The sequence below is a fragment of the Myxocyprinus asiaticus genome, chromosome 17 (genome assembly GCF_019703515.2).
Source record: "Myxocyprinus asiaticus isolate MX2 ecotype Aquarium Trade chromosome 17, UBuf_Myxa_2, whole genome shotgun sequence".
Taxonomy (NCBI): domain Eukaryota; kingdom Metazoa; phylum Chordata; class Actinopteri; order Cypriniformes; family Catostomidae; genus Myxocyprinus; species Myxocyprinus asiaticus.
Genome location: NC_059360.1, coordinates 14,183,052 through 14,208,731, shown reverse-complemented (window position 1 = coordinate 14,208,731; position 25,680 = coordinate 14,183,052).

Genomic DNA, 25,680 nt, shown 5'->3' with positions numbered 1-25,680 from the left:
CCAAATTTATTTAACATTTTATGTTTATTATTATTATTTCAATAAATGCCTCTCCGAGACTTGACACCACTCCCGCTCCCACTGTTTCTGTCTCTTGCTAACCCCACCACAGAGCCGTTGAACAAACTGCATCCCTGACAACTCTAGGGACAATTCTTGAAAACTTGCGACTGGCTTTGAAACTGTAGAGCAGGTATACTTGAAGACATAGCACTTCTATCTTTCCTCGTTGAAAAGTCTTGGAGCCAGACACAAATTTACTTGCCAAGAATTGGTGAATTTATTTGTTCTTTTTGTTATCAGACATAGAAGAGAAAGTTAAATTTCAATTGGAGAGTGGTGTCTTCTGATGGTCTCCCCATCTTTCTCTAAGGATGCCAACTGTACAGGGCGTATTTAAGAACATCCATGGGGAAAAAACTAACATCACGTGTTCCACACATATTCTTTTGAATGTTCTCTCTGAGCATGTACTCATTACTCATTCCATCATGTAATATGCACCACTGTGCTTCTGATATCTGCCATCCACCTGTAACTTGGTCTGGAGGAACTACCTCCCAAACTGAAGATCTGTTAAGAGAAAACGGAACATTGTATAACACAAGGAAATTACACACTTGTGTTCCTCAACACAACAATCTGGTAGAAAGCATTGGTGATTCACCTCCAGCCCAATATCCATTCTTTCCTAATCTGATCACTGATTCTCCTTGTCTAACACCCATTGATTGGAAACGTCTAACTGTCATTATAATACGCTTCCCATATTGTGGCCATACCATTACTAAGGATAATATTCCAGACCCTGACAAGAAATTTTCATTCATAGCTATTGATAGCTATTTTAACTAGTGGAGCATGTTTAGCAGAAATTAAATTAGGCTGATCACCTAAAACGTGGGACAAGGATTCTGCTATTCAGTCAGGAACTTGACCCATACGTATAATCTGAATATCCTCCACTATTAGATTTTTTTTATTTTGAGCTAGGAATAAACATCCTGCATGATGTATCTCAAAATTAGATGACTGTAACAAATCATTAGCCAATTCCTTTGCTGCATTTTTGAGGTGCAGGCCTACTGCAATAATGTGTAAATGTCAGTGCTGGGATAAGAACCCCGATCTCTGGCGTGAAATAGCAACACACTACCACTAGAGCACACACACACACAAAGAAACTTCAGCAGATATCAGGGCTCTCAGTTTATTGACTGGTCACAAAAAGGTAATCCATAAATTCTCAAAAATCAGTCCAAGCTAAAAACAATAATACAGGGCCAATAATTCTAACAACAGTCCAATTGAAATATCCAAATCAGGGCCCAGAACAGTTAAAAAATGAAAAAAAAAAAACACAGAGATTCAGGAGTCAAAAAATAGCAAGGTGGTGAACTGTGAGATGGGAAACATGAAAGGTGGGATTAATTCTCTAGGAACGGGGCAGCTGGAGAATGTAGGCCACTGAGTTGACCCTCTGAACCACCTTCAAAGGGCCAACAAAACGAGGTGTGAGCTTGCGGCTCTTCAATCACAAGGGAAGGTTCTGAGCGGCAAGCCAAACTCTTTGCCCTGATCTGAAGAAAGGCGTTGGCCTGCATTGACGATTGGCCTGGGTCTGGTACCTCTAGGAAGCTTGTTGTAGAGCTCGTTGGGCTCTTCTCCAGGTACGTCTGCAGCATCTCACAAATGCCTGGGCAGAAAGAACACTGGCCTCTTCCTCCTGTTCAGGAAACAAGGGTGGTTGGTAACAAAACTGGTACTTGAAAGAGGACATACCATAGGAGGAACACTTCAGAGTGTTGTGCGCATATTCAGCTCAGGGTAGCTGAGACATCCAGGAAGCTGTATTGGATGTGACTAGACATCTAAGGGTGGTTTCCAGGTCCTGATTTACCCTCTCAGTTTGCCCATTAGACTCAAGGTGGAAACCAGAAGATGACAGTGTTACCTTGAGAGGGAGGCAAGCCGGTAATGAAGTCCAAGATATGTGTGACCATGGCCTTCAGGTAATGGGTAGTGGCAGGAGGAAACCATGGGGCCTCTGGCTGGGATTCTTATTACTGGCACAGGTGGGGCATACTGCCACAAAGGTCTTTACATTCTTCTCCATAGTTGGCCACCAGAACTGTCGTTTAAGTAATTCCAAGGTTCTAAAAGACCCTGGGTGGGCTGTCAGCTGGGAAGTGTGTCCCCACTGGAGTACATGGGAGCGTTCTTGTTCAGGGACAAAAAGACGGCCTGCAGGCTCAGTTCCTGGATCTGGGTCATCTTGCTGCGCTTGTAGTACAGTGGAGATAATGCCCCAATGAACAGAAGACACTAGCCAGGAGCTTGGGATTATGGGCTCGGGACTGCTCTCCTGGGTGTCGGACTGGAACTGACGTGACAAGGTATCTGGTTTCTGGTTCTTGGTTCCAGGGCGATAGGAGAGTGTAAAATTGAAGTGATTAAAAAACAAAGCCCAATGAGACTGTCAAGGATTTAAATGTTTAGCCTATTGAATGTATGTCAAGTTTTAATGAACTGTCCATACCATGAAAGGATGTTGTGCCCCCTCCATCCAGTGCCTCCATTCCTCAAGGGCAAATTTCACCACAAGCTACTCTCGGTCTCTGACATCACAGTTCTCTGTAGATTTTAGTTTGCATTAGAGGAAGGCACATGGGTGGAGCTTATTATCAGCAGACTTCTGAGACAACACCGCCCGACTCCCACATTAGAAGCATCCACCTCTGCAATGAATAGGCAAGTTGGGTCGGGCAAACTCAGGATTGTTGCAGTGGTGAAGCATGCTTGAGAACCCCAAAAGCTTTCTCTGCCTCAGATGTCCAGACAAAGGGGTTATTGGCTTTCTTGGTAGGAGCAGAGATAGGAGCAGCCACAGAGCTGAAGTCTCGAATTAATCTGCGATAAAAGTTGGCAAAGCCAAGAAACTGTTGCACTACTTGATGCAATTTGGTCGAGGCCAATCACAAACAGCTTGTGTCTTCCCAAGGTCCATTTTTGTTGCTGCCCTACCTTATTATGAAACCCAGGAATTAAACTTCTGTTACATGAAACTCAAATTTTTCTGGTATGACAAAGAGATGGTTCTAGAGGAGATGCTGAAGGACCTGACACACATGTTGAATATGTTCCTGGCGAGGTTTAGAGAAAACCAAGATATCGTCCAGATAGATGAAAAACAAGCCTGTTCAGCATGTCTCTAGGGACATCATTGATTAGGGCATGGAATATGGCTGGGGCATTGGTTAGGCCGAATGGCATAGCATGGTACTCATAATGCCCAGTGGGAGTGTTAAATGTGGTCTTCCACTCACCCCCTTCACGAATTCTGACCAGGTAATAGGCATTCCAAGGGTCTAACTTTGAGAAGATAGAGGCCTCCTGGAATAACTTGAAAGCTGATGACATGAGGGGAAGTGGGTAATGGTTCCTGACTGTGATTTTTTTTAGTCCTCTATAGTCGATACAGAGCCGCAATCCACCATCTTTCAGGGTCTGGCTTCTTTTTTGTGGGTAAAAAAGATGAGGAGGAGGGCCTCCTTAATGTACCTGTTCATGGCTACAAGTTCAGGGGTGGAAAGGGAGAAGATCCTACCTCTAGGAGGGCAAGTACCTGGCAGCAGATCAATCCCACAGTCATACGGCCAATGTGGGGGAAGAGCAGTAGCCCTCCACTTACTGAACACCATCCTTAAGTCCAGGTATTCAGGGGGTACTCAGGACAAATCAGGAGGCTCGAGAGATTCAGGTTCAAGTAGGTGAACTCAGAAGATGCAGGCACAGGACTCGAGAGAAGGCAAGAGGCATGGCAAGCAGAACCCCACTTCAAAATAGAGCTGGATGCCCAGTCCACATGAGGACTATGTTGAGATAACCAGGGGAAACCAAGGACCACAGGGAACTCGGGTGAGTGAATCAGATGAAAATATATCTCCTTCTGATGGTTATTAACAAGCATCCAAACTGGAGCGGTCATCTGGCAAACATAACCATCACCCAGAGGCCTACAGTCAAGGGCTGTAACTGAGAGGGGCATATGTAGTGCAGTCAAGGCAACAGAAAGACTTTGGGCTAATGAACAATCAATAAAGTTACCTGCTGCTCCAGAATCTACGGAAGCCAGTAGAGGATGCTCCTGTTCTCCCCAGGAAATTGTGATGGAAAGGAAGACCCCGGCAGTCATTGATATGGAAGAAGTCACCTCCGTCACAGCCCTACACCAGCTGGACAGGGCTTGGCAAGTAGCTCAGAAATGTCTGGGTTTCTCACAGTATAGACAGAATCGCTCCCTCATCTGACAGTTACACTCTGACCATAAAAGCCGAGTTCCACCCCAACTGCATGGGCTCCGGATCATCAGTGGGTAACTGGGGAAGTAGTCCAGAGCTGGTTGACAATTCAGAGCAGGTGGACCTTGCTGGTAATCGGTCACGCTGTCATTCACGGAGTCATCAGACACCAGGGGTTCCAGGTCATTTAGTTGCTCCCAGGAGGCCAGTTAATCCTTTATGTAATTAGATATCCTATTGCAATGAGCACTTCCTTGTCCCAACCACACTCTGCTGCAAGAGTTCTGAAATGGATGGCATAGTCTGCAGCACTCCTGGTTCCCTGACGAATATGGAGGAGCTTATTGCCTGCCTCGCGGCCACTGGCAGACTGATCAAAGTTGCATCTCAACTCATCAGAATAACCCAATCCAAGGCTTTACCAGTTAGAAGAATGATGACATAGTTTACCTGGGAACGATCAGTGGATAAATCAGAGGGCTGTAGATCGAAGGTAAGTGTGCACTTGTTCAGGAAACCACGGCACCTCACCAGGTTACCATAATACCTCTGGGAAGCAGGTAGATGGGACCAGGAGTCAGAGCAGGATTGGAGGGTTCGGGTGCAGGAGGTGTAGCAGGAGGGGGCATATATAGTAGATGTAGATAAAGACTGCAAGGCCTGTAAGATCTCACCCAGTATCCGTTCATGTCTTGCGACCATCACCTCCTGTCTGACTAGTATCTGCTCATGATGATCTGTAGTAGCTCCATGATTGTGAGGGCTGTTACAAGACACTCGAGGTCTGAAGGCACTGATGCAGGAGGATTTTCTGTTGGATTCAACTCCATTGTTTCAGGAAGGTTCTTTGCTGTGTTCAACTCCATTGCTGAGTTCTACTGTCAATGCTGGGATTTGAACCCTGGTCTCTGTCATGAAATAGCAACACGCTACCACTAGACCACCCAAAAGATAAGCAGATATCAGGGCTCTTATTTAATTGACTGGACACAAAATGTTAGTCCATAAGTTAAATTATGAGCACTGAGAAAAGCCAAAAATCAGTCCAAGCCAAAAACAATAATACAGGGTTAACAATTCTAACAATAGTCCAAAGGAAAAATCCAAAACAGGGCCCAGAACAGTTAAAAAAGGAAAACAAAAAACAGAGATTAAAGAGGCAAAAAATAGCAAGGATTACTTTCCAGGTAACACACAAGGGAGACTGGAGAACTCAGCATAGAGACTCACAAAGGGCCATATATAAATACAACCAATGAAAGAAGGAACAGGTGGAAATAATTAACTCAATAGGTAGAGGAAAATTGCACTAGCAGTTCACTGACCGCCTCTGGTGGCCTGGAGGTGAATAACACCTCAGAGTGCTGACAGTAAAGCCCCCTGAAAAGCCATCTGTGGTGGCAGGGGTGTGGTTGAGTGCCGGCTTGTGAATGGAGAGTGAGATAGAGAGATTAGGCAAGGATCATCACCTGGCAATGATTGTCTCTAACAGCTGTTTGTCATTGCAGTGAGAGTTGGAGATGGATTTAGGAGCGAGCCAGACACCAGTAAAGCAGAGAGAGCTACGCACACACCCGGAGACTGTGCTGTGCCTTTGAGCCCCTTTAAGATTATGCTGAAAAGCGAGTTTGTTTGTTTATAAAATTAAATATTGTTTGTGTTGAATTTGCCGACTCTATGGATTTTTTTCTAAACGTGTGCAGCTCCGCATCTTTCTCTTGCTTTGTCGCGCACACGGGAGTACTGCACGTCTCCACTGTGGTAGATTGGTGCCAAAGAAATTATCCCTGCATCTCCTGCTTCCATCAACATGCTGGAGTGCCGTTTCAATGTCAGCTGGCTGGAAGAGAAGAAATAAAATATCTCTATGCGGAGGAGCGATCAACAAAAAGGAAATCATAAGTCTAAGTGTGCAAAAAAGACATCAGTGGACTTTGGACTTATCAGCACTTAATAATTTAAATTATTTAGTATAATTTGAAAAGTTTTCCAGAACCTCTATGAGGCCAACAAAAAGTCCTTATCCATGGCCCCTTAAACTCCTCCCACACCCAAGTTTTTGATTCTGAAATTGTTGCAGTTGCAGTCTTTCTGGCCTGCCAGTATCTATCAGCTGAATCAGGACTCCCACGGGCTAACCAATCCTGAAAGGCCTCCTTCTTCAACATGACAGCTTCCTTCACTGCTGGTGTCCACCAACGGGTCCCATGACAGGCACCAACAACCTTCAAGCCACAGCTCCAAGCAGCTACTTCCATGATGGAGGATTTAAACAGGGCCCATTCGTACTCCATGTCCCCAGAACCCTCAGGATGTGGGAAAAGCTCCTTTGGAGGTGGTAGTTAAAGATCTTCTGGACAGAAGTTCCCAGTTCACCCTCACAATTCACTTAGGCTTGCCAGGTCTGCCCGACAGCCTCGCCCGCAATCTGATCCAACTCACCACCAGGTGGTGATCAGTTGACAGCTCTGCTCCTTTCTTTCCTTAAGTGTTCAAAACATATGGCTGCAGGTCTGATGATACAACAATAAAGTCAATCATCGACCTTTGGCCTAAGGTGCTCTGGTACCAAGTACACTTATGAACAACCTTATGTTTGAACATGATGTTTGTTATGGACAATCCATGACTAGCACAGAAGCCCAAAAGCAAAACACAAATCGAGCTGAGGACTTGTTAGTATCGCCACGCCTGCTTGCCACCTCTCACCCTGGGGGACTCCGGAGAAGGAGAGAGTCCAACTGCCACAATGCCGAAAACTGCCAGCAAACAGGCTGCAAAAGTTTATGTCTAGGGAATATGCTGAATTGGCTTCCGTATGTAATGTGCAAACTCAAATGTCTCTACGTGATGCAATATAACATGGGAGTCAGTTCTATGAAAATGTATGCATGGATGTGTGTGTGTGTGTCAGCTAGGAGTCACCCAGAGAGAGGCCACTCACCTGTTGATTTGGCGTCGCTCTGGCCCGGTGGCGTGTTGTGTGGAGATCGGGTTTCCCGGTCCAGCCCCAGTGTAGATGTCATTTAGTTCAATTTTAAAATGGTGGTGATGATAAAGATGCACTCCACAAACATAAAGTGACAATTTCTCAAGAAAAAGGCGACATCAGTAGTCCATTGAAGGGAAAATGATTCACAGTGACAAAAACACAGAACATGCGTGACAAACCCCCGCATGTCAGATGAAAAAAACACTCCTCTTTTATCTCCTTCCCATTGCACAGAAGCCCAAAAACAAAACATAACTTAATAGATAATAATTTAGACTGTGGGAAACATGAAGGAAACAATAACAGAAAACTACTGATCACTTAAAATTTAGGAGAGAACAGGTATCCTTGACAATGTGTCTGCCATAATGTTATCTTTAACAGCCACATGCTGTATAACCAGATTATACGGCTGAAAGACCAGATTCCATCAGAACACACGTTGATTGGATGTCTGAAACTTTGAAAGGAACACTAGAGGATTATCACTGGTATACACCACGAGATCTCCAGGTGCACTGGACACGTAAATTTCAAAGTGACGAATAGCTAAAACAAGAGCTAGTGCCTCTTTCGCAATGTTGGAATACACTTTTGTGTTTATTCATCTTCTTAGAGAAATAGGCAACCAGCCTATCAACTCCAGACACATCTGGTTGAATTAAGACAGCTCCTATTCCCACCTCACAGGCATCCACTGCCAGCTTGAATGGTCTCTCAAAAACTGGAGCGACAAGAACTGGCACACAGGCTAAAATGGCCTTAATCTGAGCAAATACCTTGATACATTCATCAGACCAAACAAAGCGAATGCTCCAAGTGCTACAGCCATGAGCCACCATACAGTGCTGTGAAAAAGTACTTGATTTCTTCTCATACTAAATTTCTCAAATATTCAAACAAAATCTAACATAAAGGCAATCTGAGTAAACACAAAATGCAGTTTTAAATGATAATGTTATTTATTGAAGCAAAAAAGTTATCCAACACCTTTATCACCCATGTGAAAAACCAACTGCCCCCTTAAACTTAATAGCTGGTTGTGCCACATTTAGCAGCAACAACTGCAACCAAATGCTTCCGATAACTGGAGATCAGTCTTTCACAATTTTGGCCCATTCTTCTTTGCAGAACTGCTTTAGTTCAGCCACACTGGAGGGTTTTCGAGCATGAATTTGCTGCATAATCCAATTGCACTTGAGCTTCAACTCATAGACTGATGACCAGACATTCTCCTTTAGGATTTTCTGGTAGAGAGAAGAATTATTGTTTCCCTAAATTATTGCAAGTCGCCCTGGCCCTGAAGCAGCAAAGCATCCCCACACCATCACACAACCACCACCATATTTGACCATAGGTATGATGTTCTTTTTGTGGAATTCTGTGTTTGATTTATGCCAGATGTAATGGGACCCCTGTCTTCCAAACAGTTCCATTTTTGACTCATCAGTCCATAGAACATTATATAGATTGTACATGGGCACTTCCTGTAAGACTCAGTGAAAATATCCTTAAATTTAGTGCTAAAACCTAGGGGCTTCGAATGCATGATTGTTGGGCCTTCAGAAACGACATATTAAAAAGTTGTTTTCAGACTTTGGCAAGTACTTAAAAAAATCAAGAAAGATATTAATGAAAAATTACTGTCACATTACACACAAAGGTCATCCAGTTAAACACTTAACGAAGCAATTCAGACATCAAACTTTGCGCACTGTCTGATGGCCCCCTGAAAAGATAAAGATTTCAAATTTGAGTTGTTTGGAGCTTTCTGAGGGGTGTCCGCCAAGTAGTTACTGAAAATGAATGGTATAAATTGTACATGGGCATCGCCCTTGCATCGCACCCAGAGGTCCTACAGACCCCAAATTGCAGTGGCACGTCCAGCGCCCTTTATCAACATACTAAGAGGATTAAGGCCTAGTATGCAAAAAAGTATTTTTCATTATTTTCAATAGATCTCTCTGTCTGCCATAGGAATCAACGAGACATACTGCCTGATAGGCCAGTGTGCAGCAGTACACTCATCTGAAGCTAAAACACTTGGCAAGCATCTAGAGCCCCCAAATTCTAGAATCTGATTCGGGGGCCCTTGACGGTCGGGGATCTCAAATTTGAAGGTCTCTTTTCTAGACATCCCACTTGCCCATTAAACCAATGTATTTCCACAGAGGTTTTGTGGACAGTCTTAAAATTGGTGCAAAGACCTGGGAGCTTCAAATGCTTCATCGCTGGGCCTTCAGAATCATCATGTTAAAAATCTGTGTCCCTCAGTGATTGGGAAGTACTTTTTAAAAAATGTGCAAAAATATTCAGTGAAAAATAGATATATACAATCCCAGGGTGGGTCAAATGAATACTTCACAAGTCACAGAGCCTTCAAACATTGCACACTGTCTAAGGGGCCCCTGAGAAGCCATATATTTAAAATTTGAGTAATTTGTACCTTTCTGAGTCGTGTCCAAATTTGACAGGGAGGCACCCCATGGGCCCTTGGATCACGTACGTAAGTGGACAAACGATTCTGACCACGTTTTGGTCGAACGTTTAAATATGCATTTAAAGGTGCATTAGCAGGCACGGACTGTGTGCCCTGTGATGAAATCAAGTGAAAAAATGCACACAAAAAAATTTAGTCCCGGGAATGACTGGCAACACACTTAAGAGTGGGTCTGGGGGGTGCCTGGGCACCAACTGGCATGAGTCATGACCATGTGTGGCATCTGGGAACACACAGAGGGCAAAGGCATGCAAAAGTGGCATTTAGTGGGAAAGGAGGCATGCTAGTGGTTTCGTGGGCATGAGGTAACACTACCGTGGAAGACCACCAATGAAGAATAGTTGGTAAGTGGGCACGCTAGTGGTTTTGTGGGCATGAGGTAGACTGCCGAGGAAGACTAGTGGGTAAGTGGGCATAATAGAGGGTTCCTGGACACAAGGAAGACCACTGAGGAAACCTAGTGGGTAAGTGGGCTTATAGGGGTTCTGTGGGATGAGGAAGACCACCCGTGACTCAACGGTGCCCCCCATCGAGGTGACACGTGCCCATTATGAGGGGATCTTTGAGAATTACCCTGGTAAAATGAAAGTGTCCGTCCGTTCCTTCAAGCTAGTGGGAAATCGGGCATCCAAAAACTGTATACGATCCTTCGCACAAAATATGGCAATTTAAGTGAATAGCAAAATTTCCACAAACCCACTAAATAGCCTTACCTTCCTCCTTGGGCATTTCCTCCCTCTGCTGCCTCTGAGGAACTAACTTTCTCTCTGTCACCCAAGACTCTTGGTGAACCAGTATGTAGTTATAAACTATTTCTGCTGCTGTATGAAACTCTGCCACATCTTGGTCATTAAGATGCACAGCAATATGCTTTGGAATACTTTCCTTAAACTGTTCAAGCACTATTAGTTGCTTCAATTCTTGAAAGGAAAAGGTTTCCATAGCCCACAGCCATTTGTCAAAAAGAACTTGTTGCTGTCATGCCAAGTCAACATTCAGTATGTCTGCCCTGGCTTCAGCCAACTTATTCGAAACTATTTCCAGCTCTTGCTCTCTACTCCTCAAAAGCGATTCACGCTCCTTTCTAGATTCCTTCAGCCACTTCAGCAGACACATCTGGTATACCAAAATACATCAAAAGAGCACTAATTAAACTAGAGTTTTTCAAGTCTTCTTTAACCTCATCCACCTCATAATGCTGCACTATCTTCAGCAATTCGGATCTACTGAGCCTAGAAAGCTACCCACGAGTGATTTCATCAGCACAAAACCTTTCCACATCGGAATCTGCCATAATTACAGCTGCAAAGTGAAAGCAACAAGGGGGCAACACCAATATAAACACCATCATGCAATGATACATTGTATTAACCACATTTAGCACAGTGAACGACTTTCACCGTTCACAAACTCTACCAGTGTCAAAACAAACGCTTTTTTAGCCCAGGCACTTGCTTCACCGTGACAAAAACCCAAAAGCACTTCTACTACTGCACGCACGCAGTGAAACCCCACTGAAAGTCAGATAATACCGCACAAATGCAGTAAAACCCTGTCGAAAGTCTACTTACACAGATAGAAACACAAAATCTCTACCGATCACATACAACACCTCTATCGAATACACAGCCCGTTTACACCACAACAAACAAATCAACAACGCACGCACCCTGCAGACTACACACACCGTTTCAATCCCAGACAAGCAACCCAAGATGTTACGACTTGGAACACTGTCAGCAAACACACTACAAATGTTTATGTCTAGGGAATACACTGAACCGGCTTCCGCATGTAACGTGCAAACTCAACTGTCCCTATGTGATGCAATGTAACGTGGGAGTCAGTCCTATCAAAATGGATGGATGGATGTGTGTGTGTGTGTGTGTGTGTGTGTGTGTGTGTGTGTGTGTGTGTGCAGCTAGGAGTCGCCCAGAGAAAGGCCACTCACCTGTTGATTTGGCGTTGCTCTGGTCTAGTGGCATGCAGCGTGGCGATTGGGTTTCCCGGTCCATCCCCTGTGTAGATGCAGTTTAGCTCAATTTTAAAATGGTGGTGATGATAAAGATGCACTTCACAAACATAATGTGACAATTTCCCAAGGAAAAGGCTACATAAGTAGACCAATGAAGGGATAATGATTCACAGCGACCAAAACAAGGAACATGTGCGACAAACATGTGAGCTCCTCTCCCAGGCCTGGCTCCAGAAGAGGGCCCCCGGACTCCCTAATCCAGAAGAGGTGACTATATTTCTTCTTGATGACCACATCATAGGGGGTAGGTGGGATCGCTCTTTGTCTGGCCTCTCGCCTGGGTCCAATTTGCCAAGGGAGGCCCTACCAGGAGCTAGTACTCCAGACAATACAGCTCCCAGGGTCACTGGGGCACTCATACCCCTCCACTACTGTAAGGTGGCAATCCATGGTGTCTTCTTTTAGCCTTTATTCAAATAGCTGGGGACAAATATCAGATGTAGAATTTTTGCTTTTATTTGAAGTGAAAAACACACACATACACAAACTTTCTTTAAAATAGCCAAATCTATTATATATTTATTTTCTTTTTCCACATGATAATGAATAAGTAACTACAGTAACCAGGATTTGTTTTCCCTCATGGTAATTCATACCCTATAGATAACCGGTGTTGCCTACTGTCTCTATGTTTTAATGTTCGACTTTGGTTGTAATCATATTAAGGGTTTCAGTCTTAGCTGTCTTTGGGTTGAAAGGAATTCTTGAAACTTTCATTTTTATAGATTGGGCAGTGTTTGAAATCACAGAGGATACTTTTATTATCATTGCATTTTTGTCAATTCACATTTAGAATTGGATCATATTTAAAGCTTCAAGGTGCTTGAAAAAAAAATTAAGGTCCCTAAGGTGCTTGAATTTCACTCTTAAAAAGCTGTACGAACCCTGTATAACGTACAAAATGTATATTTAACTCTCCTATTGCATTCAGAATCTGCATACACCTTTTGCATTCGCAGGTCATTTTTCATAACCTGATGGTTTTCATCTAAAACTATATTGTAAGTCATTAATAAGTTCTTAACTGTTCGTACATGTAAAAAGACTGATATTTTTGGCGTGTTAACTGACAAATATAAAAGTTATTAATAATTTTTTTAGAAATAATAAATTGTAGAAATTCTTTGACATTTCAAAATATACATTAACTCAGCAAAACCAGTGTGATAAATGTGAAGACATTTATTTTCTTAATATGACATAATATGCAATTTATATGAGCATTTAATGTGAGATTTACTAGTAATTTTAATACATTTCCTATTACTCATAACTGCTAAAAACAACTTGGTGGTCAAAAGTTATGAAACCAAAAACATTCTTTTCAAATAAACATCATCAAAACAACTGTACAACTCAAGTATACAACATTAATACTTCTTTACTATGCTTTTAAGCAAAATTGGTTCTATTTCCCTGCATGAACTGCCGAATGTCGACGTGCGAGTATGCTGCAAGCTGGTTCAGCATCAGACGTCTGCAGAGTAAAATGTAGACAATTTCCGATTTCAAGCCCTGTTTAGACTAATGTATGCATGAACATTTGCTCAAGCCACACCCCTTTAAGCCGTAGTACCTTTGATTTAGTTTATTTGTTATGTTTGTTACATCTGTCGTGTCTGTTTTGCACACACACATAGAGTTTGTGTATGTGTGTATGCATATTTGTAAACGTAAAGATGCTGTCCCAGTGAGAAATAAAAAAGTGTGTGATATAGTATGGGAAAGAGGTTAAATATAAGTGAAGTGTTTATAAGAAAACCAAACCCATAGTGTCCACTAGAGGTCTGAACGGGCCTTAAAATGAAACCAGAACCCAACCCGTTCACAAGACCGTGTGGCCCAACCCAACCCGGCCCGAAAGATGCCGTCAGATTATAAGCCCGAACCCGACCCGAACCCGAAATCGCTCACTATCTTTATAATTTCTTCTCCTAGCAAGGTCTGTTGCAATAGGCTATATTTTATGTAAGCATATACATAGGCAACATTCATAAAAGTATTGAAACAGTAAACATACAGTTTTAACAAGGCATGGCAGCCCATCAATACACAAGAGCAGAACGGAAAAAAGCATTGACTTACCATTTATGCGCTGAAACTTTGGTGCAGAACATTAATATTATTCCTAATATTAAACAATGCAACAGTCCCCTCGTTACAGCCTGAACTTTTTCAGAACATTGAATCTTTGTGACAACTGCGCTAAAAAACATTCTAGACGCAGTGCAAAGAATGAAATAGAGCACAGGTGCCTCAACATTCGTTTTTTAAAATTTGAAGTTCTTTTTAACTTGACACGGTGTTTAAACAGTGCCGGTCCTGCACGAGACGCTGAAGAAACAGCGAGACATGGCACAACAGTCAAAGACAATTGTCCAGCATGTGTTTGCATAGGAAAACAATGAGAACGCAACCCATCGGGTTTTCGGGTCCCTTCAGGCCCTGGTCGGATTGCAGACCTCTAGTGTCCACTAGGGTTGGCCAAAAATTTAATCACAATGTTTTTTTTTTTATATCAATATTTATCACAATATATATTCCATATCATTAATAGGGGAGGAAATGTGAGAACCAAGATGGCGCCGAGGATGGCAGCCATGTTGCAAGCTCCAACACAACAGTTTTTTGTTTTCAATGTTCTTAGTTCATGTTATTTTTGTGTTAGATGTCATCAGTGTTATTATATATGACAGACAAACTATTCTGGACATTGGCTTTTCATTAACACATTGGAAACCAAGCTTTGAGTTCCACAGTGCCGATGATGCTCTGTTTACAAACACAGCAACGGAGCCCTTTATTTGGAACGCGTAGCCGCAAACATGAAAGCACAGCCGAAAAAGGGGAAGGAGAGCCGGCGTCCTCATCAGGGTCAGATGCCGCGCCAATCGACCTCCACTACCCATCAATTTTATGGCGAATGTCCAGTCTCTGGACAACAAGCTCTGTGAACTTAGGGCACGAATCTCCTACCAATGAGAGACATGAGACTGCTGCATTATCTGCCTTACAGAAACTTGGATGTCTACTGAGGTCCCAGACTCAGTAATCGAGCCTACGGGGTTCTCTGTGCATCGCATGGACAGAACTAAAGATCTCTCGGGGAAAAGCAGAGGAGGGGGCATATGTTTTATGATCAACGATTCATGGTGTGAGCGAAGGAACGTACACTCTATCAAGTCTTTTTGTTCCCCTGATCTGGAATACCTCACGCTACTGTGTTGACCATTCTGGATACCGAGGGAATCCACGGCGGTCATCATCACAGCCGTGTACATTCCTCCACAAGCCGACACAGAGCAAGTGCTAAGGGAACTGTATGGGAGTATAAGTGAGCAGGAAACCACGCACACTGAGGCCGCGTTCATTGTTACAGGGGACTTTAACAAAGCCAATCTCAGGACAATCTTGCCTAAATACTACCAACACATCACATGCAGCACACGTGGGGAATGGGTTTTAGATCACTGCTACTCTCCCTTCTGGGATGCTTACAAATCCCTCCTCCGCCCACCTTTTGGCAAATCGGACCACTCTTCCATTCTCCTTCTGCCCGCTTACAGGCAGAAACTGAAACAGGAAACATCCGCCCTCAGAATGATCCAGTGCTGGTCAGACCAATCGGATTCCATGCTACAGGACTGTTTTGAACACGTGGACTGGGAGATGTTCTGGTCCGCCTCTGATGACGACATCGAGGTCTACACTGATACCGTAACTTGTTTCATCAGAAGTGCATAGAAGACATGGTGTCGACCAAAACACTATGGATCTACCCGAACCAGAAACCGTAGATCAACGGCGATGTTTGTGCGGCACTTGATGTGCGGACCTCCGCTTTTAATTCCGGGAACACTGAGGAATATAAACATGCCAGTTATACTCTCCGCAAAACCATCGAAGCAGCCAAACACCAATACAAAAACAAAGTGGAAGCACAGTTCAACTCCACCAACACAAGAAGTATGTGGCAGGGAATTAACATAATCACAAACTTCAAAGCAACTAATCACTCCACTGTGAACACCACCGCCTCTCTTTTGGACAAGCTAAACACATTTTACGCTCGTTTTGAGGAAAACAACATCTCCTCCATGGAGGGAACTCCTGTGCCCGACACAGCGAGGTTAATTCACTTACTGTCTCTGCAGCGGATGTAACCCGATCTCTCAAATGGGTGAATATTTGCAAAGCTGTGGGTCCAGACGGCATTCCAGGCCGTGCTCTCACAGCATGCATGGATCAACTAGCGGGTATTTTAAAGGACATTTTCAATCTCTCCCTCTCCCTGTCTGTGGTTCCTACATGCTTTAAGACATCCACCATTATGCCCATACCAAAACAGTCAAAGATAACTTGCCTAAATGACTGGCGTCCTGTTGCTCTAACTCCCATCATCAGCAAGTGCTTTGAAAAGCTTATCAGAGACCACATGTTTTTAGACCTCAAGAATTAATGTAAATAGAACTGATTTGTATACCAGTAAACCTTAGAGGGTAAGATACCTTTAAAATATACTCCGTGTAGGATCCTACAACACTAGTGCTAGTGTTATCCTTGCTTCCTAACAGGCTGGTTTCATGACTGTGTTTGAGTAAGCTTGTTGTGTGTATAATTTTGCTGAATCGTTTGCATTTTTAGTGAGATATACCTGATCCAATCGTCTAGATTAAGAACATAGCCTATATATCGAAAGTTACTCAAAAGTTTATCGGGAAAAAAAATTCAGATGAATATCGATATTGTTTTATCGCCCAGCCCTAGTGTCCTTTTGGCCATACAGTGTAGATAGATAGTCAGATATTTCTGACCTGCACCGAAAGAGGGGTTGATTGAGTGAGGCTGTCACAGACATTCAATGCCTTTACATGCCAATTATATTTACAAGATTAAATACAATTACACCGTTATAAAGTATAATCTAAATGATGAAAAATATGTAATCATATGAAAAATCACAAATGATTCCTTTGGGATATGTGGTGAATATGGACACTCTTGCATCCTGACATCCTTTATAACTGCACAGAGGACAACATCCTGGCTGGTTGCTTCTCCACCTGGTATGGGAACAGCACTGCCCTTAACACCCGCAACTGCTGTCTTCATAATACCTTTTGTACCTCTTTTCTGTTAATGTGACTCATCTATTTTCTCTGTCTTTCATTCTTTTTCATTATCCTTTCTATTTATTTTAAGCCGGCACCACACTAGTTGATTTTTCCAGTGATTTTCAGGTGTATGCTTCATTAACATAATCGCCGGCCAGTAGGTGAGAGACGAAGCATGCATTAGAATCTGCCAGCTGGAGGTCGTTAATATGCACAAAGATTTTAAAGACAACCACCCCAGTAAATGAACCAAGAAAACTATATCTTACAATTGTGCAATGGTGTGCACTTTGTCAACTGTTATTCCAATAAATCGCTCATGGTACACTTCTGTTTGAAGCATGTCTGTCCACATTTTGGTGTCCACAATCATTATATTCCCTTGTCTGTGAGGTACTTCACCTGATCTTCCATTACTGATATGAGACACAAAACTAACAAAAAAAGGACACACAAAAAACAAAATAGGATCACTCAGGAACCCACTCATATGTTTGCAAATGGTTGGCCAAGCTTGAAAAATAATACTTTTACCATATCCCGTCTGTAAACATGCATAAATATCCCTTTTATGTTCCACTAAGTGCCTCAAACAAAACTCTTGAATGCCTTTTAAAGTTTCAATGCTGTGAACTTCACAAACCTTGGAAAATCCAGCGACTAGTTGCTCCTCTGAAGTGCTCATTGTTGCAGTGTTGGAATTCGTAAACACATTTAGTTTCCTAGCAGACCGATCAAGACTAGCGCACAATAGGCTCCCGGAAATCTTGTAGAAGTCAACCAATCAGATTTGCGCTTAGTGGTTAGAGAAAGCATTTTCCAATTTTTTCTGCTATATGTAGAAGACGGAAAGTGCAGAGAGAACCTCCAGAGACAGAGACACACCACGAAGGAGAAGATCTTGATTGATGTTTATGGTCATGGTGGTATCCTTAGCAGAAGAGCATCAACACAAAGGCCCAACTCTCAGCATCATCGATGATCACCATCACCTGAGAAGAAAACAAAATTCATGTGCTTTACTAAAGTTCAGTCATGCCAACTCTCTGAAAGATTTAGCATGTGAATGTGGATATGATAGGATAGTGGTCTTGGCAGACTAGATCTGCTACGCTGCTGCAGCTGCAGAGCAAGCAGAGGCGCAAAATCATACATGCATAGGGGCGCCATGTAGGGCGTCTCACTAAAGGGGGCGCAATCTGACACCCCCCCCCCACCAGTGCTAATAATGGGATGGCAACACCCCCATTTATGTTTGTCTCGGTCTGCTTAGCTGAATAGCTTAAATGCTAGTGACCTAGCCCACAATGTGTATCTGAGCTAGGAAAGCCCAGAGATTATATAACTAGTGATTTAAACTAGCTATGTGTTGATTTATTTAATCTAACGACCTAAGATAGCAATGTGTGTCAGCCAGATTTGGCTAAGGCTTACTTATTTAGATGTGCTTCTATGTGTTATGGCCAAAGCAGACAAGATGATAGAAGGAACCCCCAGCAAACCACGTGAGCAAATTGCGTTTCCCAACTCCCAGCATGCAACAGAGAAACCAACTTAATTGCAGAACTGAGCCATTTAAATAAAAGTAAAGGATAGAAGAGCAAGATGATTGGCTACCCGATAACAAGTCAGAGAACCAGAGAATCAGCTTGAGCCATGCGAGCCATTTGGCTTAACATGTCACATGTGAACAAGCCGATTAGCTAACAGATAACAAGTCAAAGAACATATCGGGTTACGCCACATAGAGTTGCATGGCTGAACTTTGGTAATTTCTGTGATTGCTTTTCAAAGACATTCTGTAGAGAACATACTTCAAGATTAGGCATTAAGTAAACAAGTGCATATTGTTCAGAAAAATGAAGGGATTTTCTCCTACCTTGGAGCTGGTCTTATATCTAATCAGGGCCATAGCTAGTGGGATGAAAGGTGGTATAGATTCTGGGGGCCCCACAAATTCTAAACTATTTTTAATAGGAAAGGGGCCCAGAGCAATATACAGTCAGGGGGTCCAGAATACCCAGCAGTGGCCTTGTTTCTAATTACAACCAAACCAAACACTGCCTATTTTGAACGTTTAGTCAGTGGGAGGAAGATTGAATGAGAACTGGCCCTGTCATCCATAAGCACTGCAGAAAGCAGCATTTGGAGTGGTGTGATGGACTGGAAAATAAATCTGATAGTGAAAGACAAAATTAATGTTGATTAAAAACAGAACCCCAATTATTATTATTATTATTATTTATTTATTTTTCAATTTTATTATACATCAGAGTCTTTATATGTGTTCCAGAGTTACATGGATTCAAGTTCAGTGTGTTTTATTAGTTGCCTGTAGGTGGCATATTACACTGTAGTGATGGGAAAGTTATGTTCAGGCAAAAGGCCAATGTAATTAAAGCTGCACTATGTGAGATTTTTTGATTAAAAATGAAAAAATTGCCATTATTGATTGAGTACATCAGGGGTCGGCAACCTTTTTGACATGGAGTGGCATTTTTTATTTTCCTGGTCAATGGCTGTTCCGATGCCCATTCCTCCAGACAGAACTGGTGTAACTGAGTCAGGTTTGTAGGCCTCCTCGCTCGCACACGCTTTTTCAGTTCTGCCCACAAATTTTCTATCGGATTGAGGTCAGGGCTTTCTGATGGCCACTCCAATACCTTGACTTTGTTGTCCTTAAGACATTTTGACACAACTTTGGAGGTATGCTTGGGGTCATTGTCCATTTGGAAAACCCATTTGCAACCGAGCTTTAACTTCCTTGTCAATGTCTTGATGTTGCTTCAATATATCCACATAATTTTCCTTCCTCATGATGCCATCTATTTTATGAAGTGCACCAGTCCCTCCTGCAGCAACGCACCCCCACAATATGATGCTGCCACCTCCATGCTTCACAGTTGGGATGGTGTTCTTCGGCTTGCAAGCATCCCCCTTTTTCCTCCAAACATAACGACATTATGGCCATACAGTAAAATTTTTGTTTCATCAGACCAGAGGACATTTCTCCAAAAAGTAAGATATTTTTCCCCATGTACACTTGCAAACAGTAGTCTGGCTTTTTTATGGCAGTTTTGGAGCAGTGGCTTCCTTGCTGAGCAGCTTTTCAGGTTATGTCGATATAGGACTCATTTTACTGTGGATATAGATACTTGTCTGCCTGTTTCCTCCAGCATCTTCACAAGGTCCTTTGCTGTAGTTCTGGGATTGATTTGCACTTTTTGCACCAAACTACGTTCATCTCTAAGAGACAGAATGTCTCCTTCCTGAGCGGTATGATGGCTGTGTGGTCCCATGATGTTTATACTTGCGTACTATTGTTTGTACAGATGAACGTGGTACTTTCAGGTATTTGGAAATTACTTCCAAGGATGAACCAGATTTGTGGAGGTTCACAATTTGTTTTCTGAAGTCTTGGCTAATTTCTTTTGATTTTCCCATGATGTCAAGCAAAGAGGCACTGAGTTTGAAGGTTGGCCTTAAAATACATCCACAGGTACACCTCCAATTGACTCCAATTAGCCTATCAGAACCTAATTGGCTAATTGCCTAAAGGCTTGACATCATTTTCTGGAATTTTTCAAGCTACATAAAGGCACAGTTAACTTGTATGTGAACTTCTGACCCACTGGAATTGTGATATAGACTATTAAAAGTTAAACAATCTGTCTGTAAACAATTGTTGGAAAAATTACTCATGTCATGCACAAAGTAGATGTCCTAAACGACTTGCCAAAACTATAGTTCCCTATCTGTCTCTCACTCAACATTGTGTTGATGTAGTGACACTAGGGGTCACTCTTGGGAGCCCCAAACACCTCTGCTTTTTGAAAAAAGGCCAATGGGAATTGGCGAGTGGAATTTGCATGCCACTTCTCAGGACATACGGGTATAAAAGGAGCTGGTATGCAATCACTCATTCAGATTTTCTCTTCGGAGCCAAGTGGTTCTATTAATTGAGCTGAATTCACCCGGCGAGTTCATTCACCTCATCTGCTGGATTTTATGGCACATTTCAGCGGCTTCTCTGAATTTTATGGCACCAATCGCCCCTGGGTGCTTTGGCAGAACATCAAAGAGTATATTCTAAAAAAAGAGTTTATTTTCAAATTTTAAAAGAGTGGCACACACAAAACGTCTTTTTAAAGATGCCTTGCCATTTGTGTATTATTCCTGGTTGCGGTCATTATCTCTCCACATCTGATGGCCATGATCGCTGTTTTACGTATTTGGGCAATGTTGTGGTCGCGGCTTGCCTTCGTAAGAAAGCAAGCCACCCCAGCAGCTCCCCGCCTCGGTCCTTCTACCTATGGGTATGAGGCCGCGGGGGCGATTTGGGGACTCCAATGGGACCACCTCCGCCGGGTAACCCCCCACGGACCTCCCATTCCTCAGCACGCTCGCTTGCCCCGGTTGGGCTCTCGGATGAGACCGCCAGCTCGCCTCAAGGCGAGTTCGACCTCTTATTCAGGGCCCGGGAAGACGATGAGTTATCGAGCGTAGCATCGGAGAGCGGGCTCGTCCACTCTGATGCGGAGGCTTCGGCTTGGCTTCCCCCTTCAGGTGTAGTTGCCCAGTCTCAGGCCGACACTGAGATGACAGACATGTTTTCCCGGGCACCCACGAGCGTCAGGCTAGAGTGGAACCCTCCTCGACCAATCTTATTGTGGGCATCAGGAGCCAGGTAAGTGCTTCGATGTCTCTGGACTCAGCACGGCCACGGGGTTCGAGCCCCCTCGACGTGGCACCTCAGGCTTCGCCCCACCGCGAGGCCCCACCCGCCAGTACGTCCAACGTGATTATCCCCTTGGTCCCCCTCACCTGGAGTTTGGACATGTGGCTCGCGCTTTCCAACCTGTCGCGATGGCTGACACGGACCGTCCGACTCGGCTACGCGATTCTGTTCGCCAGGCGCCCGCCTAGGTTCAGCGGCATCTGCATCACCTCGGTGAAGGGCGAGAATGCCACTACCTTGCGTGCGGAGATCACTACCCTTCTATGGAAGGGTGCGATAGAGCCTGTCCCTCCAGCCGATATGAAGAAGGGGTTTTACAGCCCCTACTTCATCGTACCGAAGAAAGGCAGTGGGTCGCGGCCAATCTTGGACCTGCGAGTACTGAACCGGGCCTTGCACAGACTACCGTTCAAGATGCTGATGCAAAAATGCATTTTAGCGAGCGTCCGGCATTAAGATTGGTTCGCGGCGGTAGACCTGAATGACGCGTACTTCCAAGTCTCGGTCTTACCTCGACACAGACCCTTCCTGCGGTTTGCTTTCGAGAGCCGGGCGTACCAGTACAAGGTCCTCCTCTTCGGCCTGTCCTTGTCCCCTCGCGTCTTCACGAAGGTCGCAGAGGCAGCCCTTTGGGGAAGTGGGCGTCCGCATCCTCAATTATCTCAATGACTGGCTATTCCTAGCTCACTCTCAGGATGTGTTGTGTGCGCACAGGGACCTGGTGCCCACACACTTCAGCCTACTGGAGCTTCGGGTCAACTGGGAAAAGAGCAAGCTCAAGTTCAGAGCATCTCTTTTCTCGGCTTGGAGTTGAACTCAGTCTCGATGATGGCGCACCTCACGAACGAGCGTGCACAGTCAGTGCTGAACTGTCTGAAGGCATTCAGACAAAAGACAGTGGTTCCACTGAAACTTTTTCAGAGGCTTCTGGGGCATATGGCATCCTCAGCGGTTGCCACACCGCTTGGGTTGATGCATATGAGACCACTTCAGTATTGGCTTCAGACTCGAGTCCCGAGATGGGCATGGCACTGCAGGACACATCATGTGGTCATTACGCCGATTTGTCACTGCCTCTTCAGCCCTTGGACCGACCTTGCATTTCTACGGGCAGGGGTTCCCCTAGAGCAGGTCTCCAGGCACGTCGTGGTTACAACGGATGCCTCCAAGATGGGCTGGGGCACCATATGCAATGGGCACACAGCCGCCGGCTCCTGGACTGGCCCGTGGCTGCGTTGGCACATCAACTGCCTCGAGTTGTTGGCAGTACTGCTCACCCTGCGGAGGTTCTGGCCATTGATCCAGGGCAAGCACGTGTTGTTCCAGACAGACAACATGATGACTGTAGTATACATCAACCGTCAAGGCGGTCTACGCTCCCGTTGCATGTCACAACTCGCCCACCGTCTCCTCCTCTGGAGTCAGCAGCGCCTCAAGTCACTACAAGCCACTCATATCCCGAGCGACCTCAACACCGCAGCGGATGCACTGTCACAACAGGTTACGCTCAGGGGAGAGTGGAGACTCCACCCCCAGGTGGTCCAGCTGATTTGGAGTCGATTCAGTCGAGCACAGGTAGACCTGTTTGCTGAATCCTCCCACTGCCCGCTTTGGTACGCCCTGACCGAGGCACCCCTCGGTATAGATGCGCTGGCACACAGCTGGCCCCCTGGACTATGCAAATACGTGTTTCCCCAGTGAGCCTACTTGCACAGACCCTGTGCAAGGTCAGGGAGGACAAGGAGCAGATCATCCTAGTAGCACCCTACTGGCCCACCCAGATGTGGTTCTCAGACCTCACGCTCCTCGCGACAGCCTCACCCCCTGGCAAATTCCCCTGAGGAAGGACCTTCTTTCTCAGGGACGGGGCACCATCTGGCACCCGCGACCAGATCTCTGGAATCTCCACGTCTGGCCCTTGGACGGGACACGGAAGACCTAAGTGGCCTACCACCCGCGGTGGTAGACATGATCACTCAGGTTAGAGCTCCCTCTACGAGGTGCCCTTATGCCTTAAAGTGGCGTCTGTTCGCTAAGTGGTGTTCTTCCCAACGCAAAGACCCCCAGAGATGCGCAGTTGGATCGGTTCTTTCCTTTCTGCAGGAGATGCTGAAGGGGAGCTGTCCCCATCCACCTTGAAGGTGTATGTAGCCGCCATTTCGGCACATCATGAGGCAGTGGATGGTAAGTATTTGGGGAAACATGACTTGATCATCAGGTTCCTGAGAGGCGCTAGGAGGTTGAATCCCTCCAGACTGTGCCTCATGCCCTCGTGGGACCTCTCTGTAGTCCTTCGGGGACTATGGGATGCTCTTTGAGCCCCTGGAGTCAGTTGAGCTTAAGGCACTCTCTCCTCCTGACTGCGCTCACTTCCATCAAGAGGGTAGGGGACCTGCAGGTGTTCTCTGTCAGCGAATCGCGCCTGGAGTTCAGTCCGGGTTACTCTCACCTGATCCTGAGACCCCGACCGGGCTATGTGCCCAAGGTTCCCACGACCCCATTTAGGGATCAGGTGGTGAACCTGCAAGCGCTGCCCCAGGAGGAGGCAGACCCAGCTTTGGCTTGCTGTGTCCAGTGCATGCTTTACGCATCTATTTGGATTGCACGCAGAGCTTTAGAAGCTCCGAACAGCTCTTTGTCTGCTTTGGTGGACAACGGAATGGAAGCACTGTTTCCAAACAGAGGATTACCCACTGGGTCATTGATACCATCGTGATGGCATATCACACCCAGGATGTGCCACCCCCGTGGGGCTATGAGCCCACTCTACTAGGAGTGTGGCGGCCTCCTGGGCCCTTACCAGTGGTGCCTCTTTGGCAGACATCTGCAGAGCAGTGGGCTGGGCAACACCCAACACCTTTGTGAGGTTCTATAATCTCTGGGTTGAGCCAGTTTTGTCCCGTGTGTTGTCAGGTCCGAACAGGTAAGTTCAGAGACAGCTGGCTGGGTGTACCGCTTGCGCATAGTGACTTCCCCTCCCATGAGGTGAAGACGTGCACTTTTGATTCCCAGTCGTGTTTACAAGTTGTGATCCCTGGATGACTTTCCTCCTTAGCCCTGTGGCAGACGATTTTGCGGAGAAACTCGCTGCTGGCCCAGTACGTGTGCTAATTAGGCCCTGTACTGAGATTGGTGCTCCACATGTGGTGGTTCCCTGTAGGTGATCCCATGTGATATCTTCCACTAAATTGTTACCCTATCGGTAAACGGCATCTTCCTTGGGCAGAGGTCCTCTGCCCCCGGTCACTATGTTTGTAGAAACTCCTCCCCCCTCGGGTAGGACCTACCATGGGACTCGGTAAGACCATGTGACGTATTTCCACTCAAACACCCCCCCCCCCCCCCCCGAGCGGGGTGTGGTCTCCACCGTGTCTTCCCCTTGGGAGTGTCCTGGTTACTTTCGTAACATTGAACTACCCATTGATATCCACTCGCCAATTCCCATTGGCCTTTTTTCAAAAAGAGGTGTTTGGGGCTCCCAAGAGTGACCCCTAGTGTCACTACATCGACACAACATCTAATTTCCTCCATCAGGGAACGGAGGTTATGAAAGTAACCAGGACGTTTTCTAATATGAAATCTGTGGAGTGGTTAAAAAATTAGTTTTAATGACTTCAGCCTAAGTGTATGTAAACTTCTGACTTCAACTGTATGTAAGTTTGAGTCAACTTGTGAAAATGTTTCTATTTTGCATTTTTCATTTTAATCGTTTATTTTTCATTACAAATAATATTATCAGCATAACAGTTTGAGTGAAAAATTTGTATAAAACCCCCATGTGAAAAATCTTGCATGTGAATTTTCACAGAGCATCATGTGAAAGTGTTTTAATGAAAGAAAACCTGTCCTTTTGTACAAAATGAGTTAACACAGTTAATGTCACAAATTTGCTTATTTGATTACTGATCATGAAATTGTGTGGAATCTTAAATATTTCTTATGTCATTGTATCATTTAATCACTAGCACGCAAGCAACAGCGAGAGAGGAGCGGGCTATTT